Genomic DNA, 23,688 nt, shown 5'->3' on the forward strand with positions numbered 1-23,688 from the left:
TCTCATCTTTATCAATGTGAATTCAGAGCATTCATGAGAAAAAACATGTTTAAGGATATGGGATTTGCTGGGAAGCAAGAAGAGAAGAACTCTAAGTGATCTTTAAAATTTTTTGCTTTGTGACTTTCTCTTGTCTTCTCTGTGATGATCCAAATAAAGGAAGCAAAATTGGGAAAACTGAAAGATCCAGAGATTTAAAATCTAGTCTTCTGTAGACTTTGGGAATGGAAGAATGGAAGAAGCACCATGTTAGCTCTTTGAGGTTCACCAAAAGATTTAATAATTACTATAAATCAGTTAATAAGCAATAATATTTGGAACAAATGAAGAGGCAGTACAGGGGCTCATGGGTATACACACATAGGTTCTCCCAAAGAATTCTAGACTTGTTGACAGAGGATCTGGTCCTAGCACTCACTCACTCTGATAATGAACAAGTTTCTTCACCTTCCTGTTCTTTCATTTCTTTGCCTGTCATTATGAAAGAGTTGACTGATCTTTGAATTTCTCTAAATTTAATGACTTTATCTTGGTTAAAATAAAAATTGCCCAATGTATGGAATCTTGAACTTTTGACCTGTGTTGGAATTCTGGCTCAGGTACTTACTGTAATTTGTTTTTAAAGATTTAACAAAGATTTATTTACTGAAAAGACTATGTGACTAAGGCTAATCACCTAACCTTTCTAAGACCAAGTTTTCTTGTCTATAAAATGGTCATAATGATGCTTTTATTACCCACTTCACAGAATTATCATGAATCAAGTATAAAGCCGATTTAGAAGTATGTTAATAATAATAGTAATGATGATTACTTCTCAGTCATTTTTATCTCATTGTGAAATGAACAAAAAGCATTTATTGAATGCTTTCTGTGTACTTGAGACTGTCCTAAGCCTGGACATAGAAATATAAGCAAGTAGAAAGACAATCTTTTTTTTTCCCCAAGGAGATTGCATTCTTCAGGGGATAGACATAAAAGACAGATGAAAAATTGAGGAGATGAGAGATACCCATTTGGATAAGTGTAGGGATAAAATCCAAAAAAATCAGAAGCAGAACTGGAAGGGGAAATGAAGGTTTGCTTGCTGAAGCACTTCTTCTAAATGATGATTCCAGGAGGAACTCACCAAGGGAGGGGAAAGATAGGGACAGAGGATTCTTTCAGAATAAGATGGTAGCTAGGGCATAGTTATCAGAAAGGGAGGAGAAGAGCAGGAAGAGGAGCAGCATTGTGAAGGAACTAGATCCTTCCTGAAAGCAAAGTTAGAGAGGGGAAGGATAGAATCCTCTCCTTTCAGCTCTTTTCTCTCTCTTTTCTTCTATTCCCATCCTTTCTATTTCATCCTTTCATAGCCATGTACACAAAGGCTATGAACTCTAAAAGAAAAGCAGCCCCATAATACCTGATGATGATGATGTTTGTCCTTCATTCTCAAAGAAGACCATGAAAGGGTGATGCTATGACAAGCACATTAATTGAATTTAAGTCAGGGGGTTTGCTAAGTCAGCAGACTCACTTTGGATCCAGTTACCAAATCAGGTCTATTGGAGATGGCCCAGGATGTGAGGCAACAACAGTTAAGTGACTTGCCCATCACTTAAATGACAGACACTTAAATAAGGTAGACTTTACTGTCTGTGAAACTCATGTGGCAATCAATCCTGATGTTTCCTGGAATTTCTTCTATTGGAGTCTTCAATGATTATTTTCATTTTCCCTTCTTGTTTAATGTTGTTTAAGTTTTTGAAGATTCATGAAGATTCATTTAGTTTCCCAACTAAACTTTTTTCTTTTTTTGATTGATATTGTATTTTACTGATTGATATTTTATTTTATTTTTCTAATTATAGGTTATCAAGTTTTTCAACATTTATTAACTAGCATATTTATGTTACACATAAACTACTACTCTCCCTTCTTACTTTCCTCCCCCTAGCAGCGAACTATCTAGTAAAAGTTGTACATGTTAATTTGTGTTAAATACGTTCACATACTAGTCATTTTGTGTTTGAAGAATTAGAACTAAGGGAAAAGAAAGAGAATCATAGGAAATAAAGGAAAGACATTAGAGAAGGTGTTTAAAAAGTAAATATGATATCCATTCAGATTCCATGGAAGGTTTTTGGCTTTGTTTTGTTTTCCTCTGGATATGGATGGTATTATCCATAACAGGTCTCCTTGGGTTGTCCTAGATCTCAGAACTGCTGAGAGGAATTGCATTCATCATGATCCCAACTAAACTCTTAGAGCTATAAGGGGACCCCAAAGCCTCTAGTACAATCCCCTCTTTTGACATATGAGGAAACTGATACAGAAATGCTTTTTCTTTTTTTTTTGAAACAATCTGTGTTAAGTGACTTGCCCAGGGTCATATAGATATTAAATGTCTGTAACTGGATTTGAACTTAGGTCCTCCTTAGGGCTAGTCCTCTATCCACTATGCCACTCATTTGCCACTTAAATGATTTTTCTAAAGTCATAAAATTAGTTTGGTTCTGTCTCTGATGTGTGCCATCTGTATAAGCCTAGGTGATTGGTATTAAAGAGAGAGAATTTCTCATTTTGGAATTCCTTATAGAAATGAAATCTCAAGTTCAATTGCTAGCCAAATATAAACTTGTTACTCCAGGTCTCTTGGCTCCCCATACAGCATGCTTCTCAACAGTCTGTGTTACCTCATTAAGGGAAAATACAATGTTTGAGATCTTTGGAACCTTTCAAAAGGGGTAGTACAGGTCAGGGGTCATATTAGCAATAACTCAAGATCTTTTAGACTTGCCCTTTGGAATAAACCTGCAGGTCCTCCTCTTCTAGGAGAGTTTTGAGAAAGTCCAACACAGGACAATGATTTTCTGTGTCACCACTGGACCCGGGAAGATGGGGTGGTATTCGGTATCTATGTGTGGGGGGGGCGGGTTATCTGTAGAGTGCTGTTATTGGTCCTCTTCAAAACAAAGGACAAACAACCACAAGAGAGAGAAGAGGAAGGATTCACAGACTGTTGTTATTCCTGTGACACAGATTACTATTTTATTATAATCTTATTCTGCCTTTGATACATACTTAACCTCGAAACTAGATGTTGCAGTGTGTAGAGAGCATCGGCCCTGAAGTCAGGGGGAATATGAGTTCAAATCCAGCTTCAAACATTTACTAGCTAATGTGATCTTGGACAAGTCATTAACCTGACTGCCTTGCATCTGGTGCTATATCCCATCATCCTGATTCATATCTGGCTCTGGAGGAGAAAGTGAGACTGATGATTTAGTACAGCACTCCCCTCACTCAAATTTAATTCATGTGCATATATCATGACATCACCTCCTGATATCATGATCTTCTTGGAGTTCAGGTCAAACATCATCATCATCATCATCATGAGCTTCTCAGTGCTCAATGCTCAAATTGTAATGTTAGTTGAGAAAGTTTTCTCACCTGTGAGTTTCCTATTCCAGTGATTCACAAATCTTTTTATCTCAGCTCCCCTTTACCCTTTCAAAATTTATTGAGGATTTCCCCTAAGAACTTTTGTTGATGTGAGTTATGCTATTAATATTTACTGTTTTAGAAACTAAAATGCCTTTATATTATTATGAAAACAATTTTGATTGTAGGGTCTTGGGGAATTCCAGGAGTCTCTGGCCCACACTTGAAGTGCCTTATATCAGTGAAATCACAAGTTCTGTCCTTGTCTCTCCCACCCCTTTGTCCTAATCATCTTGAGAAATAAGTAGAGTGAGTAGGTATTATTACCCATTTTATAGATAAGGAAATTGAGGCTTTAAGTAGTTAAGTGACTAATGTAGTTAGCCAAAAAAACAGGAAAGTGGTGCTGGAACCACCAAAGACATTTTTTAGTGACTTCACAATTTTATGATCTCCTAAAGAAAATGCCCTTGGAGCTACTTTTGACACCAGATTCCTGGGTTAGATGAACCAAGGGTCTGACCCTCATGGCTGCTCCTTGGTCTCTTGTGTGAAGACTTATTTGCATATTGCTGGCATCTACTTGTGCCTTTGCTGGAGTTCAGCCCACTTCCTTGGAAAAACTGAAAGTCAGGGCACTTCAGATAGAGTTGGTGTTCAGTATTATCCTTGAATGTGTATTCTAGAAATCTGACTGAAAGTTTGAGGAGCAAATTCAGAAATCTATTTTTATACTTCTATTTTTTTTCTGTAATGGAAAATTATTGACAAATATTGAGATTCTGGATTTTATACAATGAAGGGAAATTGTAAAAAATTAAATCTACAATCCTCAAAGTGCCTTTTGCTTTTTTACTTTCTCCCCAAGTGAAATAGTCTAATCTTTTAAAATGAGGACAAATTCTGTATCTTGTTCCTTCACTAAGTAAATCATGTGTAATATACTCACTTGGAACTGGTAATATTCTAGATATACAGGGCTATCTTAGTCCTGTCAGGTATTCTGTTATTTGTCACTATAGAAGATAAATTTGCCTATGTTTTATATACAAAAGGGCTGAACAGAATCTGATAAAATGAGACAGCACTGGGATGAATGGACTCATAGCATTTGGGTGGCCTTGACTTCAAGCAAAATATACTGACAATGACATTTGGCCCTTGCCCAAAGTCTCAACTTATTCTACTGATTAATGAGCAGGAGAAGAAAAAGGAGAGGGGGGATTTCAGACCCAGATCACTTGCTTTCTTCCCTTCACACCACTTATGTTGTCTGTATAAATGATAACAAGGACTCTAAATTAACAATCTCACATAAAGTAACATCTCATTTGTCCACCATTATCTAGGAATAGGTATTTCATATAGATGAGTTTTCTCTGTGATGGAAGCTTATTCCTTCAAATGCCAAGACTAAAAAAAATTATAATCTCATTTTATTGTTGGAAATATTCTTCTAATATATTCTACAATTCCCTGCTTTCTTAAATAGAATACACCCCACATGTATTTGTCTTTTCTTGATGAATAAAAAGCATTTATTAAGAGTTTGTTTACTATGTGCCATCAATGACTCAGGATCATTGTTATTGAAGATCAATTTTTGGCCCATTTACTAATGCAACATGTACTCAACATGGCTTACTAAGATAAATAGGAGCTATTTATCCCTTCAGTAAATGTTCCCTGGCTGCTATATAGTTCTGGCATCTTCTCTTTTATAGTTTTTTTTCCTATTCCCCCATTCCCCCAACCCATGTATTCATTCAACAAATGTTCTCTGGGATTGTTTGCTATGGTACCATTTCTTTAGTATTCAATTTATACTCCATTGTGCTTATTAATAGACATTTTGTGTATGGAGCCTTTTCTCTCCATTTAAGTACCTAGAAGACTGTGACTGGTTTTCTGACTTTGGTTGTAGCCCACGTCTGGACCACTACTTAATGTGTCTACTGTGGGTAGAGACTTGAGCTAGCACTGGGCTGTCCATGATCACAGATTAATCCCAAATTAAGGGTAGGGAGCTATAGAAGAGAATCTATAAGATTCCCTACATAAACAAGAATTAAAGTATTTTGAAATCTAGTATTTCACCAAAAACAACTCTTCAGAGGGGCCCAGTGTACATAGCAGACTATTTGCACTTAAGAGTAGGAGGTCCAGTCTAAGCTTCTAGACAGAGCCTCACTGTATAAACAAGAGAAAGGCAAATAAGTTCAGAAAGTCTGGAGTGACCTGACAAGGGGGTTTTCCCAACCTAAGGGGAATTAGGAATGAATTTTTGGCCTAACTGCCAGCATCTAGTCATAAATTCCTATTGAGATGATTGTGACTGCCTTCCATAGTCTGCCTAGGGATTTGGCAGCCTCTTCTTTGGGCATGCTGAGTTGTCTTCTTGGAGGAAGGAATGGGGTGAATTAGGAAGAAAATCAGAGGATTTCTGATGTCAACAACAGCACAAAAGGCTGATTTCATTTATTTTACTGCTTGTGTACTAAAGGCCATAATGACATAGTGGAAATAGCCACTGATCTTGCAATGGAAACCTGGATTTGACTCTTTTATTTATCAGTTAGGGCATGAGTAGCACAGTGGATAGAGGACTGACTTTGGAGTCAGAAGGACTCCAGGAAGATAGGAGTTCAAATCTAGCCTCAGACACTTGACTTTTCCTAGCTGTGTGACCTTGGGCAAGTCATTTAATCCTGATTGCTTTCCATCCATGACTATCTCCAGTCCTCCTGATTCATATCTAGCTACTGGATTCCAGATGACTCTGGAGGAGAAAGTGAGGTTGGTGACTTAATACAGCACTCCCTCATTCAGATCCAATTCAGGGACTTGTCATGGCATCTTCTTCATGATGTCATGGTCTTCTTTATAAATGAAGGACAAGCATCGTCATCATCATCATCACTAAGGTCATAGACAGTTCTGGGGTAGTGAATGAAATAACAATGTTGGAATCAGGAATCCCAGAGTTCAAATTCTACTACTGATATTAGCTTTATGACCATAGATTTGTTTTATAACCTAAATCTGTTTACTCATCTATGAATGGACATAAATATACCTGTAGAATCTTTCTCACACAGTTATGGTGAGGTTGAAAGTAGATACTTTAGGGAAGAGAGAGAATAGGAAGGAAGTTCTTGATTATATCACATAAGTAAGATATTAACAGTTCTTTGACTTGCTTTACTAGTCAAACAAGAAACATTTATCTACTACAACAATTAAAAATGCTTTCCAAAATTCTTAAGAAATTACTTTTGAATAGTTTACTCTTTGATATTGGAATAGCATCAATAACTTCATTTAGTAGTTGTTCATCCTTTGTTTTCTAAGAGGACCAATGATATCACAGGATCATATTTCGGCTGTCCAGTGAATTGAATTTAAGTGAGACAGTAGCACAGTCATCAATCTCACTCTTTCTTACAGAACCATTGAAGTTCAGTGGCAAGACAAAAATCAAACCTATTGGTGATGAACTGGGATGAAGTCTATGATCATGTTGTCTTTGATGTCCATCCAGGAGACTTCATGTAAATTGGAACAAATTGTTCTCATCTGCCCATTCCACCAGTGAGTCTTCACATGCTTTGGATAGATATCCCTTTAATTTACTGACAGATTTGAGGCCAGTAGGTTATCTTCAATCTGGTTTAGCCTGTCTGCTGAGCTGGTTTAGCCACTGTACATGCTATAGCTTCTTGGACCCATAGTTGAGAGTTGGATGGCAGGTAGTATAATGGAATAAGCAGCCCTGAAAAGAACTCAGCAAATGCTCACACCAGAATTACTAGTCCTCCCAGAACACCCCACCACCACCATCAGCATACTTCATTTGCATTAATTATTTAATTTCTTCATTTTTATTTTAAGGTTATGACTCAATCAATTGGATTTCCAGTGAATTGTATTTAAGACCTTCCAGAAGTACAAGATTTTTAGCAGTTTTTCTGGAGTCCACAAAGAAGGGTAATAGGAGGTTTCTGCCCTGCCCTCAGAGCATATACCTCTAATTGCAGACCTGAGACCCCAAGACATAACTAATACAAGGTCTAATAAAGTCTAAATGGAAAGTTCATCCAAAGATAGCTGTAGCCATCCTGAGAAAAGAGATTGTGCTGAATTGGTATGGTCAGGAAAGGCTTCATGGAGGAGATGGGTCATGACTTGGGCCCTTGGTGAATGAGTATGACTCTTGTAGATCATAGGAATAAGAAGGATCCTTTAAGGGGGGAAATGTGTGTGTGTGAAGGTCTAGAAAGGAGAACAAGAAAACTGTTTTCAAGGACATTGAAGAAATCAGAGTAAGTAGACTAAACAATAGATAAAACACTAGATTTAGAATTAGGAAGATTTTTCTTTGTGAGTTCAAATCTCACTTCAAAACTCTGTTTGCCTCAGATTCTTATCTAGGAGATTAGCTGAAGAAGGGAATGGAAAACTATTCCAGTATCTTTGCCAAGAACCCCCCCCCCCCCATGGAGTTATAAAGAGTTGGATATGACTACACTAAACAAAGATCTTAAGATTTTGAAAATACATTTCACTTACACCACCGCCACCACCACTCCTATACCCACCTAGTTTGGTGAGGTATTTTTCTTCTTTTTTTTCCCTATTTAAATAAAAAAAATTTTTCCTCTTACTGATCCTGTTTTACATGCATGTCTAGAAAGAGGGGACAAGGAGAGGAAACATTTCCATTCTCTCCCATTTATACACAGAATTAAATGAAAAAGAAGAAAAGTACTACCTGAATAAAAGTTGGCAAACATAAGTCAGAGAGATTGGATAGAAAGGAAAGGAGGAAGATTGTTGGTGGGTTCATCATTTTAAAGAATATAGCACATCTTTCCTCACCCCCGTCTTTGAAGACTCATGCTTGAGCACTTCCACTGAAAAGAAACTCCAATATCTTTCAGTCCTTTCAATAACTGAACAGCTCTAACCATGATAAGCAGTACAGCAGTAACATAGTGGGTTGTTGTTGGTGGTCCCACATTTTCATTTTTTTAGGGGTTTTTTTTGGGCTAGGCAGTAGGGTTAAGTGCCTTGCCCAAGGTCACACAGCTAGGTAATTATTAAGTGTCTGAAGCCAGATTTGAACTCAGGTACTCCTGGTTCCAGGCTGGTACATTGTGCCACCTAGCTTCCCCGGGTCCCACATTTTCAAAGAAGACCAATGACACCATGGGATGATGTCCTGACTCACATGTGAATGACTTATAAGTGATGTAGACTTATCATCTTTCATCCACAAAGTTATTAACTTTACTCTTTCTTCCAGAGTCATCAAAATCCAGTGGCAGGAAAAGTCAGGACAATTGAAAAGGACTCAGGATGCAGGGGATGACTTTGACATCTTTGATGTCTGACCAAGCTCATAATCAAACACTGAACTCTTTGAGGAAAGGAAGAAGGTCCTGCAAGTCAGTAGATACCAAATACCAGAAGTTAAACTCACATTTTTATGACTCCAGAAGAACACTTGGTCCTCTTTTATGTTATTCTTTCTCTATTGGGAGTATCATAGGAGACATAGCAAATGACAGCATCATGACAAAGGTAATAAACACAGTTTGCTCAGCACAGACCAATCTCTAGAAATTATTTACTCAAACAGTTCAATTGAATTCATAAGCATTTATTAAATTACCTTCTATAGGTCAGGCATAAAGTAGCCTGTACTTGGCTCAGGGGATTTAAAAAAACATACATGCCTGTGCCTGTCCTCAAGGAACTTACAGCCATAAAATAATAATGTTTCCTATTTACATAGCACTTTAAATTTCACAAAGTGTAGCACCTTATGAGGAAGTTAATAAAAATATTTGGTTTATTTTAAAGACTTGGAAAGATAACATGTTCATAGAAAATTTCTATAGATATACAATCATATATAATTATTATTACATAATTCACATACATATGAGTTATTATTACATATGAATGTACATGTGAATTTCATGTACATATGAATGAAGTAATTTCTGGAAGAGTACAGGTCTAATGTCAAAGACAATTTGTTAACAATAGTATCAGGGCTCCAGAGGGCACACAGAAAGGTAGAGAAAGTAACATGTATAGAAAAAAATGAAAAAGAAAATATATACTAAGTAAATTTTGAAAGGAAGGTCTAGATCTTCTATGAAGAACAATGTTGTTAACAATTAAAGTCTCCCAGAGGGCACAGTGTAATGACAGGGTAGAGTAGGATGGGGCACAGGAGGAAGAGTATTAAATAGAGGAGTATGAGGCAGTTGGATCAGTGGAAAGAATGTGGAGCTTAGAGTCAGAATGACCTGAGTTTAAATCCAGTCTTCAGTATTTACTAGCAAGTAACTTTAACCTCTCTTAACCTCATTTTCTTCACCTATAAAATGAGGATAATAATAGCACTTGTCTCCCAAGGTTGTTTTGAAATTAAAGGGGTGGTTAGGTGGCGCAGTGGATAAAGCACTGGCCTTGGAGTCAGGAGTACCTGGGTTCAAATCCAGTATCAGACACTTAATAATTACCTAGTTGTGTGGCCTTGGGCAAGCCACTTAACCCCATTTGCCTTGCAAAAAAAAACTAAAAAAAAAAGAAATTAAATGAGAAAACATATGTAGTATTCTCTACAAGCTTTAAGGCTCATTAGAAAATCCTATCTATATGAGTAGGAAGATCTGGGAAAAGAATTTCATCCTAGGTGACCTACAATTAACAATTATTGGGATTCTGAATGAAGTCATTGGATAGTGGTAGATTGTCATACCCTTCCAAGTTGTAATGTTAATACTTATTTGATAGCCAATCACTGAGCAAGAGATGGAAACTTGGGGAGGGGTATGGGATGATAGCAGAGCAAATGACCCAAGTCAGGAGATGATGAAAATTTGAGACCTCACTAGGTTTTCAAATCCAGATTTGCTGGTTGATTTTAAATAAATCCAGCATTTTTTTTTCACTGAGTAAGCATTTAATATATCTCTCCTTATCCACAACTAAAAAGCAAGGTGTATTTGAGGCATTCACTCCTAAGAGCTGGTAACACTAAGTAAAGTAATCCAAACTTTTCACCCTTTCTCACCTCTGGCATGAATGACTTGCATGCATTCATGTGCCTGAATGCCTTATTCATCCCATCTGAGATGGCCATATGGAGGCCATGATTCCAGAACCAATTGAATGAGGGAGAGAAAGTGGGACTACCAAAGACCCTGCTACTGGAACTCCATTGCTATGTGAACTATTTCCAAAATTATTTAATATTCAATTTGAGAAAAAAAAAGCCTATGGGGCATAACTTCCCAAGTTAATTTATCACTGGGATTTCAAACATAGTTTCCTAGTTTGGAAAATGTTTCTGTGTGGGAAAAAGGGGTTAGTTTTTTAAAAAGTAGAGCCTACCAGTTCAACTTCTGAATATACTCAAAGTCTTTAAGAATTAATATTAATAATATTATTAATATTAATTCTAATAAAATTCACATTTACATAATGATAACTCATGTTTTTTAGTTTTTCTGAGGTTTACATAGCATTTTCTTCACAATGATGTAGGCATTTGATGTAGATGGTACAAATGGGGAATCTGAGTCTCAAAGAAGTTAATGACCAGGAGCCTCACCATCTGATGGTTTCCTGACTGACTTAAAGTGAGTCTGGCCATTTTTTTTTTTACTCTAAGCATTTTACACATATTTCCTTATCTTCTTTGTTTGTTTTAGGTTTTTGCAAGGCAAATGAGGTTAAGTGGCTTGCCCAAGGCCACACAGCTAGGTAATTATTAAGTGTCTGAGACCGGATTTGAACCCAGGTACTCATGGCTCCAGGGCGCGTGCTTTATCCACTGTGGCACCTAGCCACCCCACCTTATCTTCTTTTCAACAATAATCCTTAGTAGGTTTTACAATTGTTATTTTTTACAAATGAGCAAACTGAGGCAAAGAGAGGTTGAATTACTTACTGAGGTTCACTAAGCTAGTAATAAGCACTTGAACCCATAAAAGAATTCAGATAGTTATCACCAAATCTAGTGCCCTTTCTCTACCACATAAGGAGTGGAAGATTAACTGAAAAGAGTTAAGAAACCAACAACATGACCACCATCAGGCAGCTTCTTCCTTTCAGAAAGAAAACAGCAATAATAACAAAACAACAGAGAAAAAAGTACCAGAAAGCAATTGTTTCTTAGTAAATGCCCCTTTTAACTGCAACTAGGAGAACCTCATTGCCACTTCTCACCCAAACAAACAGGGCCTGCTCTGCTCTGTTAGCCGCCAATATCTGTCTGCTTCTGGCCTCTCCAAATCACAGGGGGAGCTTGTTTTGACATTTGATTAGCCACAGAAAGTAACTTGTGAGTGCTGGTGTAAGAGGGGTGAGGGAGCGGGCTGCACTGAAATCCCAGCAGTAGAGTCCATCAGCTTGTTCCAGATACTGCCATATCAGGGAAAGTAACGGTGGGCAGCTCTCCAAGAGGGAAGATAAGTGGGCTGTTGGGAGAAATTAATATGAAGAAAGGAAGTGGTGAATGAAGTCAACTAAAAACACTTTCTTATGATAGCTATGACTCATAAATTTCATTAATACACAGGGTGTGCATGTTTTCTCAGTCTCTCTCTTTAGTAAACTACATTTCCTCTTGTCAGCTATTTAGTTAGATTTTAAGGGTTGGGGGGATGGGGAAGAGAGGGGAAAAAATCTCAGGGTCATTTTTATTCAGCATTTTCTGAAAAGACCATCTACTCCTCTTGATGAGGTCTAGCTTCTCCTGAGTGGGGAAGGTGTAACAGGACCATTGGGTTGGAGCTCTGGAACTACAGAGGTTGTCCAGATTGAACCCAGGCTTAGGGAAAGAGAGGAGGCCTGAAAAAAACAGCACCAAAACTGATTCCCCCAAATTGCAGGATCATAGAATTAGAGCTAAAAGGGCTAAAAGCTAAAGATACCTTAGATGATATCTAATCTAACTCTCTCTCTTTCTCCGAATCCCCCACATTTGACAGTTGGAGAAACTAACAGTTACAAGGTTTACCTGGGGCCACACAGGCAGTAAGTGGCAAAACTTGTTTGCTTTGGGCGGGGGGGGGGGGGGTGGGGGGGGGGGGGGGGTGGTACTAAATTATGCTGCCTTCCATAATGCAACTTACTTACCTAAAGGGATGGTTTAAGCAGGTTCTTGTCTATTTCTGGATGAGAGGATGAGGATCTGATTATCCTTGAGATAATAGAAGAGATTTTATAGAAATAGAGCTGGAAATGAGCCTTGAACTTATAGACACATTGACTGTGTTGGAATCCAGTGTGCTTGGAATAATGGACTCATCTTTCCTAGACCTCTTCAACCAGGGCTGTCCTTAGGGGTCTTTTCTGTTCAGAGCCATGACCAGGGGTGGGACCTGTGTAATCATGGATTTTTCAAATGAGGGAACCTTGGAATTATCTAATTCAAAATTTTCATTTTACAGATAAGTATACTGAAGTTACTTTTCTACTAAATCCTGTTCCCTCTCAATATTTGGATATCAGTGAAACTGGGTTAAAATGGGATGACCTAGAAGAAGTTACCAAAAGGTAGCCTTAAACCTGAAGGGTATGTGAAAACAGAGAAGATAGCCCCACTGGCTTTGCTTTGGTGTGGTGTGATGCTCTGAAGTTATGTTTTGATTGAGGGGGAAAAAAGTGCTGAACCTGGACTTAGGAGACCCATCTAGTTTTGAATCTCAGCTTTGATGAACCATGGCTCCAAAATTTAACTTTATTTTTTGAAGAAGTGAGTCTCTTTACCTCTATGAACCTTGGTTTCATCATCTGTAAAATGGACCTAATATTGTTTCCATATACAATGCTGAGGAAAGTATTTTGTAAAGTGTGATATACATAGCAGTTGTAATTATTTTATGGATATAAATCTCAGGTTACACTGTCTTTGTTTTCATTTCTCTGACTGTTATCATCTGATTAAATTTATTCATCCCACTCCTGGACTTTCTGAATCATTGTCCAGCCACCAGCAGTGTAGAGTGGGGGGGGGGGGCGTGGAGAAGAAGGATGAGGAACAATCATACCAATTTGCTCTTCTCTAGGAATGGCCCTCATCAGTGTTCACCCTCCATCCAAATAATCCTCACAGTTTTGGTTTCATTTAGAAATTTCATCCCATTTTATATATGATGGTGCTGTATTAATAGTGAGGGTCCTCTTTGGTTGTTCTTATTTTGTTAAAGGAAATTTCTTCCTTATGCTGGCCTATGCCATTGCTGCCTTTATCTCCAAGTTCCCAGTAGTATGAGTCTAGGCAATTTTTTTGTATAAAATAATCACCCCAAAGCTATATACAATGGATCCTGGGTGAAGAAGTGAAGAAAATATTGTGATTCTGTGAGAGGAGCAGGCAACTCTAGGCAAGAAGAATAATCAGAATGAAAGCATGGGATTTTGGGGTAAAAGTTTTTAGCCTGTATTTTCACAGGACAGTGAGAAAGTTGCCTTGGCTGGAATGGAGGTTTTATTTATACTGGGATGCAGTAAGAGAGAATAAGTACAATATAACACTTTTTCAGTTTACAAAGCACTTCCCTCACAGTGGGTAATGTATAACTGTCATGCCTTTCTAGTAAAAGGGGAAAGTGAAGCATGTTAGAGAGAGGGAGTGAGTTGTCTGTGACCACATATCTAGTTAGCATGGGACTCAAGTCCTTTGATTTCAAGATCAATACTCTTTTCACTAAACCACAATGGAAAGGAATTCTATTAAAGTGTTAGGGTCATAGATTTAGTACTGGAAAGCACCTTAGATGTTCTCATCTAAACTTCTCATTTTATAGATGGGGAAACTGAGACTTAGATTGGTTAAATGAGTTATCCAAGTTCACAGATCTTAAGTGGATGACTGTGATTTGAATCCAGGTCTTCCTGACTTCCTGTTCACATTACCATACTGCTCTTCAAGGTTTAGAGGATCAGATTATAGAAGGTCTCATTTTTCACTTCATCCATCATCTCAGAGGGCAAGGATTTGGGTTTTCTCTTTCTTTAGTCCCTCAATATGGTAACTAGAATGGTACTTCTGTGCTCATCTCCTAGTGAAGATATAGTGGCTGCTATAATGGGCAGATAGGTAGCACAATAAATAGAGCCTCAGGTCTGGAGTCAGCAATACTACTCATCTTTGGGAGTTCAAATCTGACCTTAGATACTTACTAGCTGAATGACCCTAGTCAAATCACTATTTGCCTCAGTTTCCTTATCTTATCAAGTGAGCTGGAGAAGGAATCCATTCTAGTATCCTTGGCAAGAAAACCCCAAATGGAGTCATGAAGAGTCAGGCAACCTATAAATGAATGAATAACAATATAATAGCAGAGGAGGAGAAAACCTCTGAAAGATCTCTGGAACAAAAGAAGACACTAGCAGGATGCATCCATGGGCTAATTTTCCAATTAGCTGAGTTGGTATTGATTTTGGGCAACTTGGGAACATAGACTCCAAACTTGGGGTTCATGCATATTAAATCATGCATTATTATGAGTATGCACCATTTGAGGCACCAATGATATTATAAAGATTGTATTTGATTTATATGTTAACAATATTTTACATAAAAGTAAAGGTAAGTTTCAATTCCAGATAACCTCTCTGTACCATCTTTTTTTTTTTGGATTTGGTTTTTTTGGGGGTTTTTTGCAAGGCAATGGGGTTAAGTGGCTTGCCCAAGGCCACACAGCTAGGTAACTAGTAAGAAGGATTTGAACTCAGGTACTCCTGACTCCAGGGCGGGTGCTCTATCTATCGTGCCACCTAGCCTCTCCCTCTCTATTACCATCTAATCCTTCCTTCCTGTTCCTATTACCAGCAGGATCCTATCATCTTTAACCTCATATATTCTAATGTCCTAACTGATTTCCCTACTTCTAGTCTCTCCTCACTTCCAAAACATTCATACTTCGCACAACTGGCAAAATAATAATTCTAAAGCACATATCTAGCCCTGGTACTCTCTTTCTGACAATCCTATTGACTACTGAATAAAGAATTTTCTTTCTTTCTTTTTTTACTTAAAGATTTTATTCATTTTTGAGTTTTATCATTTTTCCCCCCAATCTTTCTTCCCTCCCCCCACAAAAGGCAATTTGCCAATCTTTACATTGTTTCCATGGTATGCATTGATCCAAATTGAATGTGCTGGATGAGAGAGAAATCATATCCTTAAGGAAGAAACATAAAGTATAAGAGATAGCAAGATCAGACAATAAGATATCAGGGTTTTTTTTGTTTGTTTGTTTGTTTTATAAATTAAGGGTGATAGTCCTTGGTCTTTGTTCAAACTTCACAGTTCTTTCTCTGGTACTCTCCATTGCAGACAGCCCCAAATTGTCCCTGATTGTTGCACTGATGGAATGAGTAAGTCCATCAAGGTTGATCATTGCCCCCATGTTGCTGTTATGAATGAAGAACTTTCTATGTCCCTCATTCCTTAACCCATATAATGTCTCAGCCTTCAGGATTCAAGAGTAAAATCTGATGCAAAATTATCTTTATGACCTTATTTCAGACTATTAGGCTTCATGAATCTCATGTTCTGGTCAATGAATAGCCTGTAGGCAATACTATCCTTCTTTTTCATTCCACCCTCTTCTACTTCTTGAATTTTCTTAATCCCTTTCCTTTCCTATGACATTAGAAAGTTCTTCCCCATATCTCTGTGTGTTCATAGGCTCATAGATTTTAGAGGCAGAAGAGATCTCACAGTCCAATTCCCTTAATTTACTGGTAAGGTCAAGGGTGATTGTGACTTGCTTAAGTCACACAGGGAGTAAACATCAGAAGAAGGATATGACTTCTGAAGTCAGACCTTCTGACTTCACAAGCAGTATTCTTTTCATTCTATCAAATTTTTTTTCTTTGAGGCTTAACTCTGGTGCCACCTCTTCCAGGAAACCTCTGCTACAAGCATTCTTTCTTCCCACAACTCTCAGATTTTTTAAACCTCTTTTTAAAAAAAACTTACCACATTCTTCTTCATATCACTGTTACTTGTTTGTTTATTTATTTTTTTGGTGGGACAATGGGGTTAAGTGACTTGCTCAAGGTATCACTGTTACTTGTGACAATATCTTAATCTCCTTTTGGATTGTAGTTCCTTGAAGGCAGGAACCATACCTTCAATGACTACCACAGATTTTGTCTTATCCTGTTACCAAGTATTTGTCTGATTATACAGGGAAGCTATCCTTCTGTACAAAGTTACAAAGACATAAAAGATATGAATTCTACTCTCAAAGAGCTTTCAGTCTAGTTAAGTAAACAAGGAAAAAACCAAGAGCATTATCCAGTGCCATAAGATAATGTAGTACAAAGTGTGTTGGTTTGGGCATGAGAAGACTTCTAATTAAAGTAGATCCTAATATTGAATTGATTTCACTACCAACTTCCTATGTAATCCTGCACAAATTGATTTATCTTCCTGGGTCTCAGTTTCCTTACCTGTGAAATGATGGGAGTTGGATTAGTTATTGTTCAAAGATTCTTCTGGCCCCAGAAATCTATGATATATTATTATCAAACATAACATCATCAACTTAAATCACTGAGCTAACATCAATCTTTCAATTTCTGCCTATGGGAGACTGAGATAAAGTTATGAGAAGTCTGCTCATGGAAGTATTCAGTATCATAATTTCTAGTATCAACCTCTGTTATCTTTCAGATTAGCATAAAAATTGACTACCCTAAAGAATTGTATATCAAGGGGATACAAATCAATTGAGGAATAGTTGAACAAGTTGTGTTATATTATTGTAGTGGAATACTATTGTGCTAAAAGTAATGATGATTAGAATGGTTTTGCAAAGAGAAGTGAACAGAACCAGAACATTGTACCTAGTAACATCAATACTGTATGATAATCAACTGTGAATGACTTGCATTCTTTTAGCAATGCAACATTCGAGATATACCTGAAGGGCCAAAGATGAAAAATGCTATGTACCACCAACCGCCCCCCACCAAAAAAACTGATGGATTCTGAATGCAGATTGAAGCATACTATTTTTCAGTTTTTCTTAGTCTGTGTTGTCTTTCACAACATCACTAATATGAAAATGTTTTGCATGATTACAGAATTATAAGCTTTATCAAATTGCTTACCATCTCAGGGAGGGAAAAGGAGAGAAAGAAGGAGAAAATATGGAACTCAAAATTTTAAAAATGAATCTTAAAAATTGTCTTTACATACTATCAGGAATAAAAAATAAAGTATTTAGAATCCCTTTAAAAAGAGAAAAGAAAAAAGAAAAAAAATTGCTTTTCCCCCTAAGTCTTATCTATGCAAAAACTAAGGGGAAAAATGAATAAAAAAATACTCATTTCTCTTTTTTCCACAGCATTATTTTTCTTCCTTTTACTTAGATAAGCAATTTCTTATAAGTATCTATTTATCTCAGTGCAAATGAATATCGTTGTCAACTTTAATAGATCAGCTTGAAACCAGAATCATTCTATAAGTCAATCAAATTTGGTAAAGCAAAGTTAAGAAAATATCATTCATAAGATTCATCTATCCCAGGATTTCTTAACTTTCGAGGTGTGTCCTGGATCCTTTTAGAAATCTGATGAAACCTATGGAAGTTGTCTGAGAATAATGTTTTTAAATGCAAAAAGTAAAATACATAGAAAACCAATATACAAAATACAAGAAAACCAATTATATTGAAAAATAATTTTCCATATAGTTTAAAAAACAATAAAAACAAATTCACAGACTTCAGATTAAGAATTCCTGATCTGACTTGCTCATTTCTGAAACTCAGAGTTCACAATTTTCTTTTATCAAAATTAAAATAATAACCCTTACATTTATTTTGTATTTTGTACTTTTCAAGACATTTTCATACAAATTGAGCCATTTTTTTATCTCATGCTTATTTCAGTAGAATTTTATTGTTATTTCCATTTGAAAAATAAGGAATCAGCCCTGTGGAGGTGAGATAATTTGTTCAAAGACATGACAAGTTGTTGACATGGAAAGAACTGGAACTCAGATATCCTGATAGAGCTAGAGATTTCATAGGATAGAATACTAGATCTAGAATTAGGTAGACCTGAGGTCAAATGCTGCTGTAGACACTTGCCTAGGTGACCCCGGGCAAGTCACTTAAACTCTTTCAGTCTTGAATACTCATTTGTAGAATGAGGATAATAATAACATTATTGGATATGTTATGAAGATCAATGAGATGATATATATATGCATATATATATTACATAAGCTTATGTATATGTAATAACTTTATAGGGTCTGTTGTAAATATCAAATGAGATCATATTTGTGCCTTACATATTGCATATAATATACATATGTGATATAAAATAGCATTATAGATCAAATGAGATTATATACATATTTACTCACACATATAGTGCTTTGCAAATCTAAAAGTGCTACATACATAAATAACTGCTATGATGATGATGATACCTCAATTTACTGTTCTATCCATCCTACTGACTGAACAATGAGCTAAAGGAGATTAACTGAAGGTTAGAACATTATGTACTAAAGTATTCAGAAAAAAAGTTTTATGAAGATAAGAGTTGATTGTTGTTGTCCTTCTATCTCAAAGGAAGTGATGTCATGACATGCACATAATTGGATTAAAGTGAGGGGGTGTTGTGCAAAGACATCAGCTTCACTATCCTCTCCAGAATCTTAGTAGCCTATTTTAATAAGAATAGGACAACTGATGTTGGCTTGAATATGATGGGAAACCTTGTCCTTTAGAGTTAGGTCTTTCCCAGTTCACAGAGGCACCTTGATGCTATGGAACATCAGCCTTAGGAGGATTTTGACCTAGTGATATTCAGTGATATTGCCCCACAGATGGTAGCAGCACTCCTTTGGCTCCTTATCCAAGCAGATGCATTCAAAGAATTTAACTATGATTCCACATGTACTTGGTGACAAATCTTCATCAGTAGGATTAAACTAATGTAACCTGTCTCCTGACTTGTGAAGATCTATTCTATTTAGCTTTGCAACCATACTCCTTAAAACCCACAGACTTTGGTTTCCCAGCAGCTGCCCAGTGGGTCATGGGAATGACTACCAGATTGGCAATCGGCATCATAAATGATCTGAGGATGGTATCTGATCATCTTTGAACCTCAGATTTTCATTTTTGATAAATGAAAACATTCATGGCAAATGCTTTTGCTCTTTTGTTCATCCAAGAATTTCACCTCTAGCTGCTCAATATGAATATTCTCAACCATCCCTCTTAATCATGACCCCAGTTGATCCAAGTCTTAAGATGGCTAGGAAGAGTGGGGAGTGGGCATTCTAGCTGCAGGGAACATCTTGAACCAAATTATAGAAGCAAGAAAACACAAAGATATTGGGGGATGTGTGTGTGTGTGTGTGTGTGTGTGTGTGTGTGTGTGTGTGTGTGTGTGTGTGTGTGCGCAGGAGGGAATGGGTTGAAGAGATAGGGAGAGAGCACAGGTTGACTTTGCTGGAGCAAGGAGATCTAGCAAGAAGAGTAGGGAGAAGTTAGGAAAGTCCAAGTTTGAATATGAGACTGAGAAGTTTAAACTTCATCTCTCTGGGCCTCAGTTTCTTCATTTGACAAATGATTTATTGAGAACTCTAAAGTCTTATTCTAAATTTGGGGAATCCTACCCTGTAAGCAGCAGGAAACCACTGGGTGTTTGAGAATTAGAATGATCCTAATAGATTGGTGCCTTAGGATCAATGTACATTAGAATCTCAGTTTTAGAGATATAAAGGACCCTGGAATCCCTCCACTTCAGTTCCCCTATTTTACAGATAAAGAAACCCCTTATTTTACAGATAAGAGACCCACAATGGGTAAGTGAGTTGTTCAAGGTCACACATAGGATCATAGAACTAGAACTAGAAAGGTTCTCAGAGGTCACCTGGGTCAATCCACCCCCACCCCATTTTTTTTTTACTGTTACAGAAACTGAGGTCCAGAGAAATAAAAGTAATTTACCCAGGTTCCCTATGTCATTTTTCAGATGCAGGAAGATTAATCTGGCTGGGGAATGCATGGTGAATTAGAATAAGGAGGGAACAGAGATGGGGAAATCAATTATGAGGTACTTAAGTACATTGTATGCTTTTAATGAAAGTTTGTTGATTGACTGGTTGATTTGGGAATTTTTGGAGAAGGTTCCCATGAAATCATAATCACAATCTCAAAAAAAAAGATGCCAGCAAAAAAGAGTACAATTCAAAGAAATGCAGGATTTAAAAATGGGATGGACCTTAGAAATTGTCTAGTTCATGGAACTGCATGTGGGGATTTGAATATAGATCTATTACCTGAAAAATTCAAGTCCAGCCAATCAAAAAGTATTCATAAAATACCTCCTATGTATGAGGCATTGTTACAAACATTAGAGAAAGATAAAAGACAATTCTTGTTCTCAAGGAGTTTATGGTCTAATGGTATAGACAACCTGCAAATTATGTTCAAACAAAATATGTACAGGATAAATTTAAGTTTCTTTACTATACAAAAGCTGGCAACTCTGCTAGATCTTTTCCTTCAAAAAAGATGGAGCCCTTCTACCATCCTGCTACTTATAGGCAATTCACTCTTGGTAAGTCCAGGAAACAGATGTCTGGAAAACAATCACATCACCCAGCCCAAACCTTAAATGCAGGTTGCTGGATTTCCCCCCTCCTGCTCCTGATATGCCAAGAACCCATCCCTCCTCAAAATAGTTCCATGTTATTAGTAACATTTAATTGAAGGTGTTTCAAGAGTGACCTCCACCACACACAGACCAAATAGAAAATGACATCCTGTCAAATTAATGTCCCCAGACCATGATAAATGACTGGTCTAGATGATTAATGCTTCTATTTCTTGTTTAAAAGAGAATGATATGGCCCCAGCATCCTGCAACCCTCTATGTTGTCTGGAGAAAGGTCACCAGAATCCTGGGGATAAATAGCTTCCACCTTTCAGAAGACACCAGCAAGACTGGGAGGAAGGACAGGGCCTATGCTGAAACAGCATTTTCTCTCCCTTCTTGAAACTCAGGGTCACAAGAATTGCTGAATATCCCTCAGATCACTGAGGCCAAATTTAGGAAGAGGAGTTAGGAAATAAGAATACTGTCTTACATTTGCTTAACACTTCAAATCTGTTTCAGGATTTCAGGCAAGGGAGCTCATTAAAGCAGCCCAGACTGCTCTGGGACAGAGGGAGGACAGAACCTATACTTCAACTAAAATTTTAGGATTAGGTAGAATGAGCAAGAGCATCTAATCCAATTCTCTTATTTCATAAATGATGAAACTGAGGATTAATGGTAACAGGAGGTGCCCCAAATAACAGAAATTTAGATCTAATAAGGAACCTCATAGTCCATTAAATCCAAACCCCTCATTTTATGAGGAAGCTGAGGTTCATTTTTATGGTGAGGAAACTGAGGCTCAAAGAGGATAAGTGGGGCTTTAACTTCTGCCCAAGGTCATACAGATAGCAAATAGCACATCTCCTGATTCAAATCCAATTAGCTCATTTGACTGTATAGTGTGGTTTCTCATTGTAAAGATGAAGACACTGAATCCAAGACAGGACACATGATTTTTCAGGGATAAACAAATATGACAATTCAAGAGTCAGGACTAGAATTTAGGTACTCATTTGATGGTGGTGAGGCTACGGATTTGTCGTCATAGAACTTGGATCAACATTCTGCCACTGCTGCTCACTGGATAGCTATGTGCATCCAAGCAGACTCCCTACACTGTCAAATTGTGTAGCTATTTTCTTGAGATACAAAGCTACTTAAGTTGTTTCCCATTTCCTTCTCTGGTTTATTTTATAGATGAGAAAACTGAGGCAACCAGGGTTAAATGACTTGCCCAGGTTCTCATACAGCTAATAAGTAACTGATATTGGATTTGAACTCATGAAAATGAATCTTCCTGATTTCAAACCCAGTGTCCTATCCACTTTGTCATCTAGCTAGGGCTAGAAATAGATAATTTCTAGGTCTCTTTCAGTTTGTAAGGGGGAAGGGGAAAGAGCTGACCAATGAAGGCAAGGAATATTGTGGGAAAATACCAAGATTGGGAATTGGAAACAATAATAGGGCAAAAACAACCCTAAACCCCTCAGGGTTGCTCCTCAAACCCTTAGGTGAGAAATTGTTAAACTCTGGAGACCCAACCCACTGGTGAAGTTAGGGAGAGTGAGCCCCAGAGCCTATATGTCATAGATTCTATGTACTGAACGGACTGATTTCTTCATGGGGAGGGGCACAGCTGACAATGAGGCTGTCTGATGGATAGTCCAACTCCATTATTACTAACACCCCCAGCTGCTGTGACAGATCAGTCCCTGATGATACATCAGAGAAGACTGGTTGTCAGACCAATAAATTTATCAGATTGGTTTTCTGACATCCGGCCGAACCCACTCCTACAACCATTTTATTAGGCCATTAAAAGGCAGCAGCATGTTAATGACTTAGGAAGAGAAGAATCTTCACTCTAACTTAAACAGGGTTCTGTTCCTTTACTAACAGGAAGCTCTTCTTTCTCCGGCTGTCTCCTTCCCTCCCTTGCTTTTATTTCTTGCTGCTCATAAAATGCCGAACTTAATTAGGAATCTAGATGGTGGGAGTTCAAAGGAGAGAAGCTATTGGTATTGCTTGAATGGTTTTTTTTTTTAATATCCCAGGCTTGACCCTCCAGGAACTCTGCCAGATTTGGTGTATCATGTTTACCTGGTCTCAGTCTATTCTTTATTTTACCCAAAGTAAATGCTTTACTTTGACTCTTCCTTTTCCTTTACCCCCCAAACCTAGAGTTCACTAAGTCCTGTCCATTTATACTTCTCAATGACTCTCTTAAGATCCTACATCTAGAGGTGGAAAGGACCTCAAAGAGATCAACCCCTTCATTTTCAGATGAGGAAACTAAAGCACAGGAAGGTTAAGTGACCTGTCCAAGGAAACAGAGGTAGTGTCCAAAGTGGGATCCCAAGGCTCAAATCCTTTGACTCATCTCAGTTCATCTGCCTCCACTTTACTTAAGCAACCTGCTATGTCTCATTTGGAATATGGTTAATATGGTTAATCAAATGCCCTGCCTCTACCATCTCCCTCTTTTATATTCTGCATGATATGACCATGGTCCTCTGATTAAAATATCATTTTGCTTACATCAGTTGCCTATTCAGGAATCTTCAGTTTTTCCCAACTGATGGCTGA

This window comes from Macrotis lagotis, chromosome 4, assembly GCF_037893015.1.
Source record: "Macrotis lagotis isolate mMagLag1 chromosome 4, bilby.v1.9.chrom.fasta, whole genome shotgun sequence".
Taxonomy (NCBI): domain Eukaryota; kingdom Metazoa; phylum Chordata; class Mammalia; order Peramelemorphia; family Peramelidae; genus Macrotis; species Macrotis lagotis.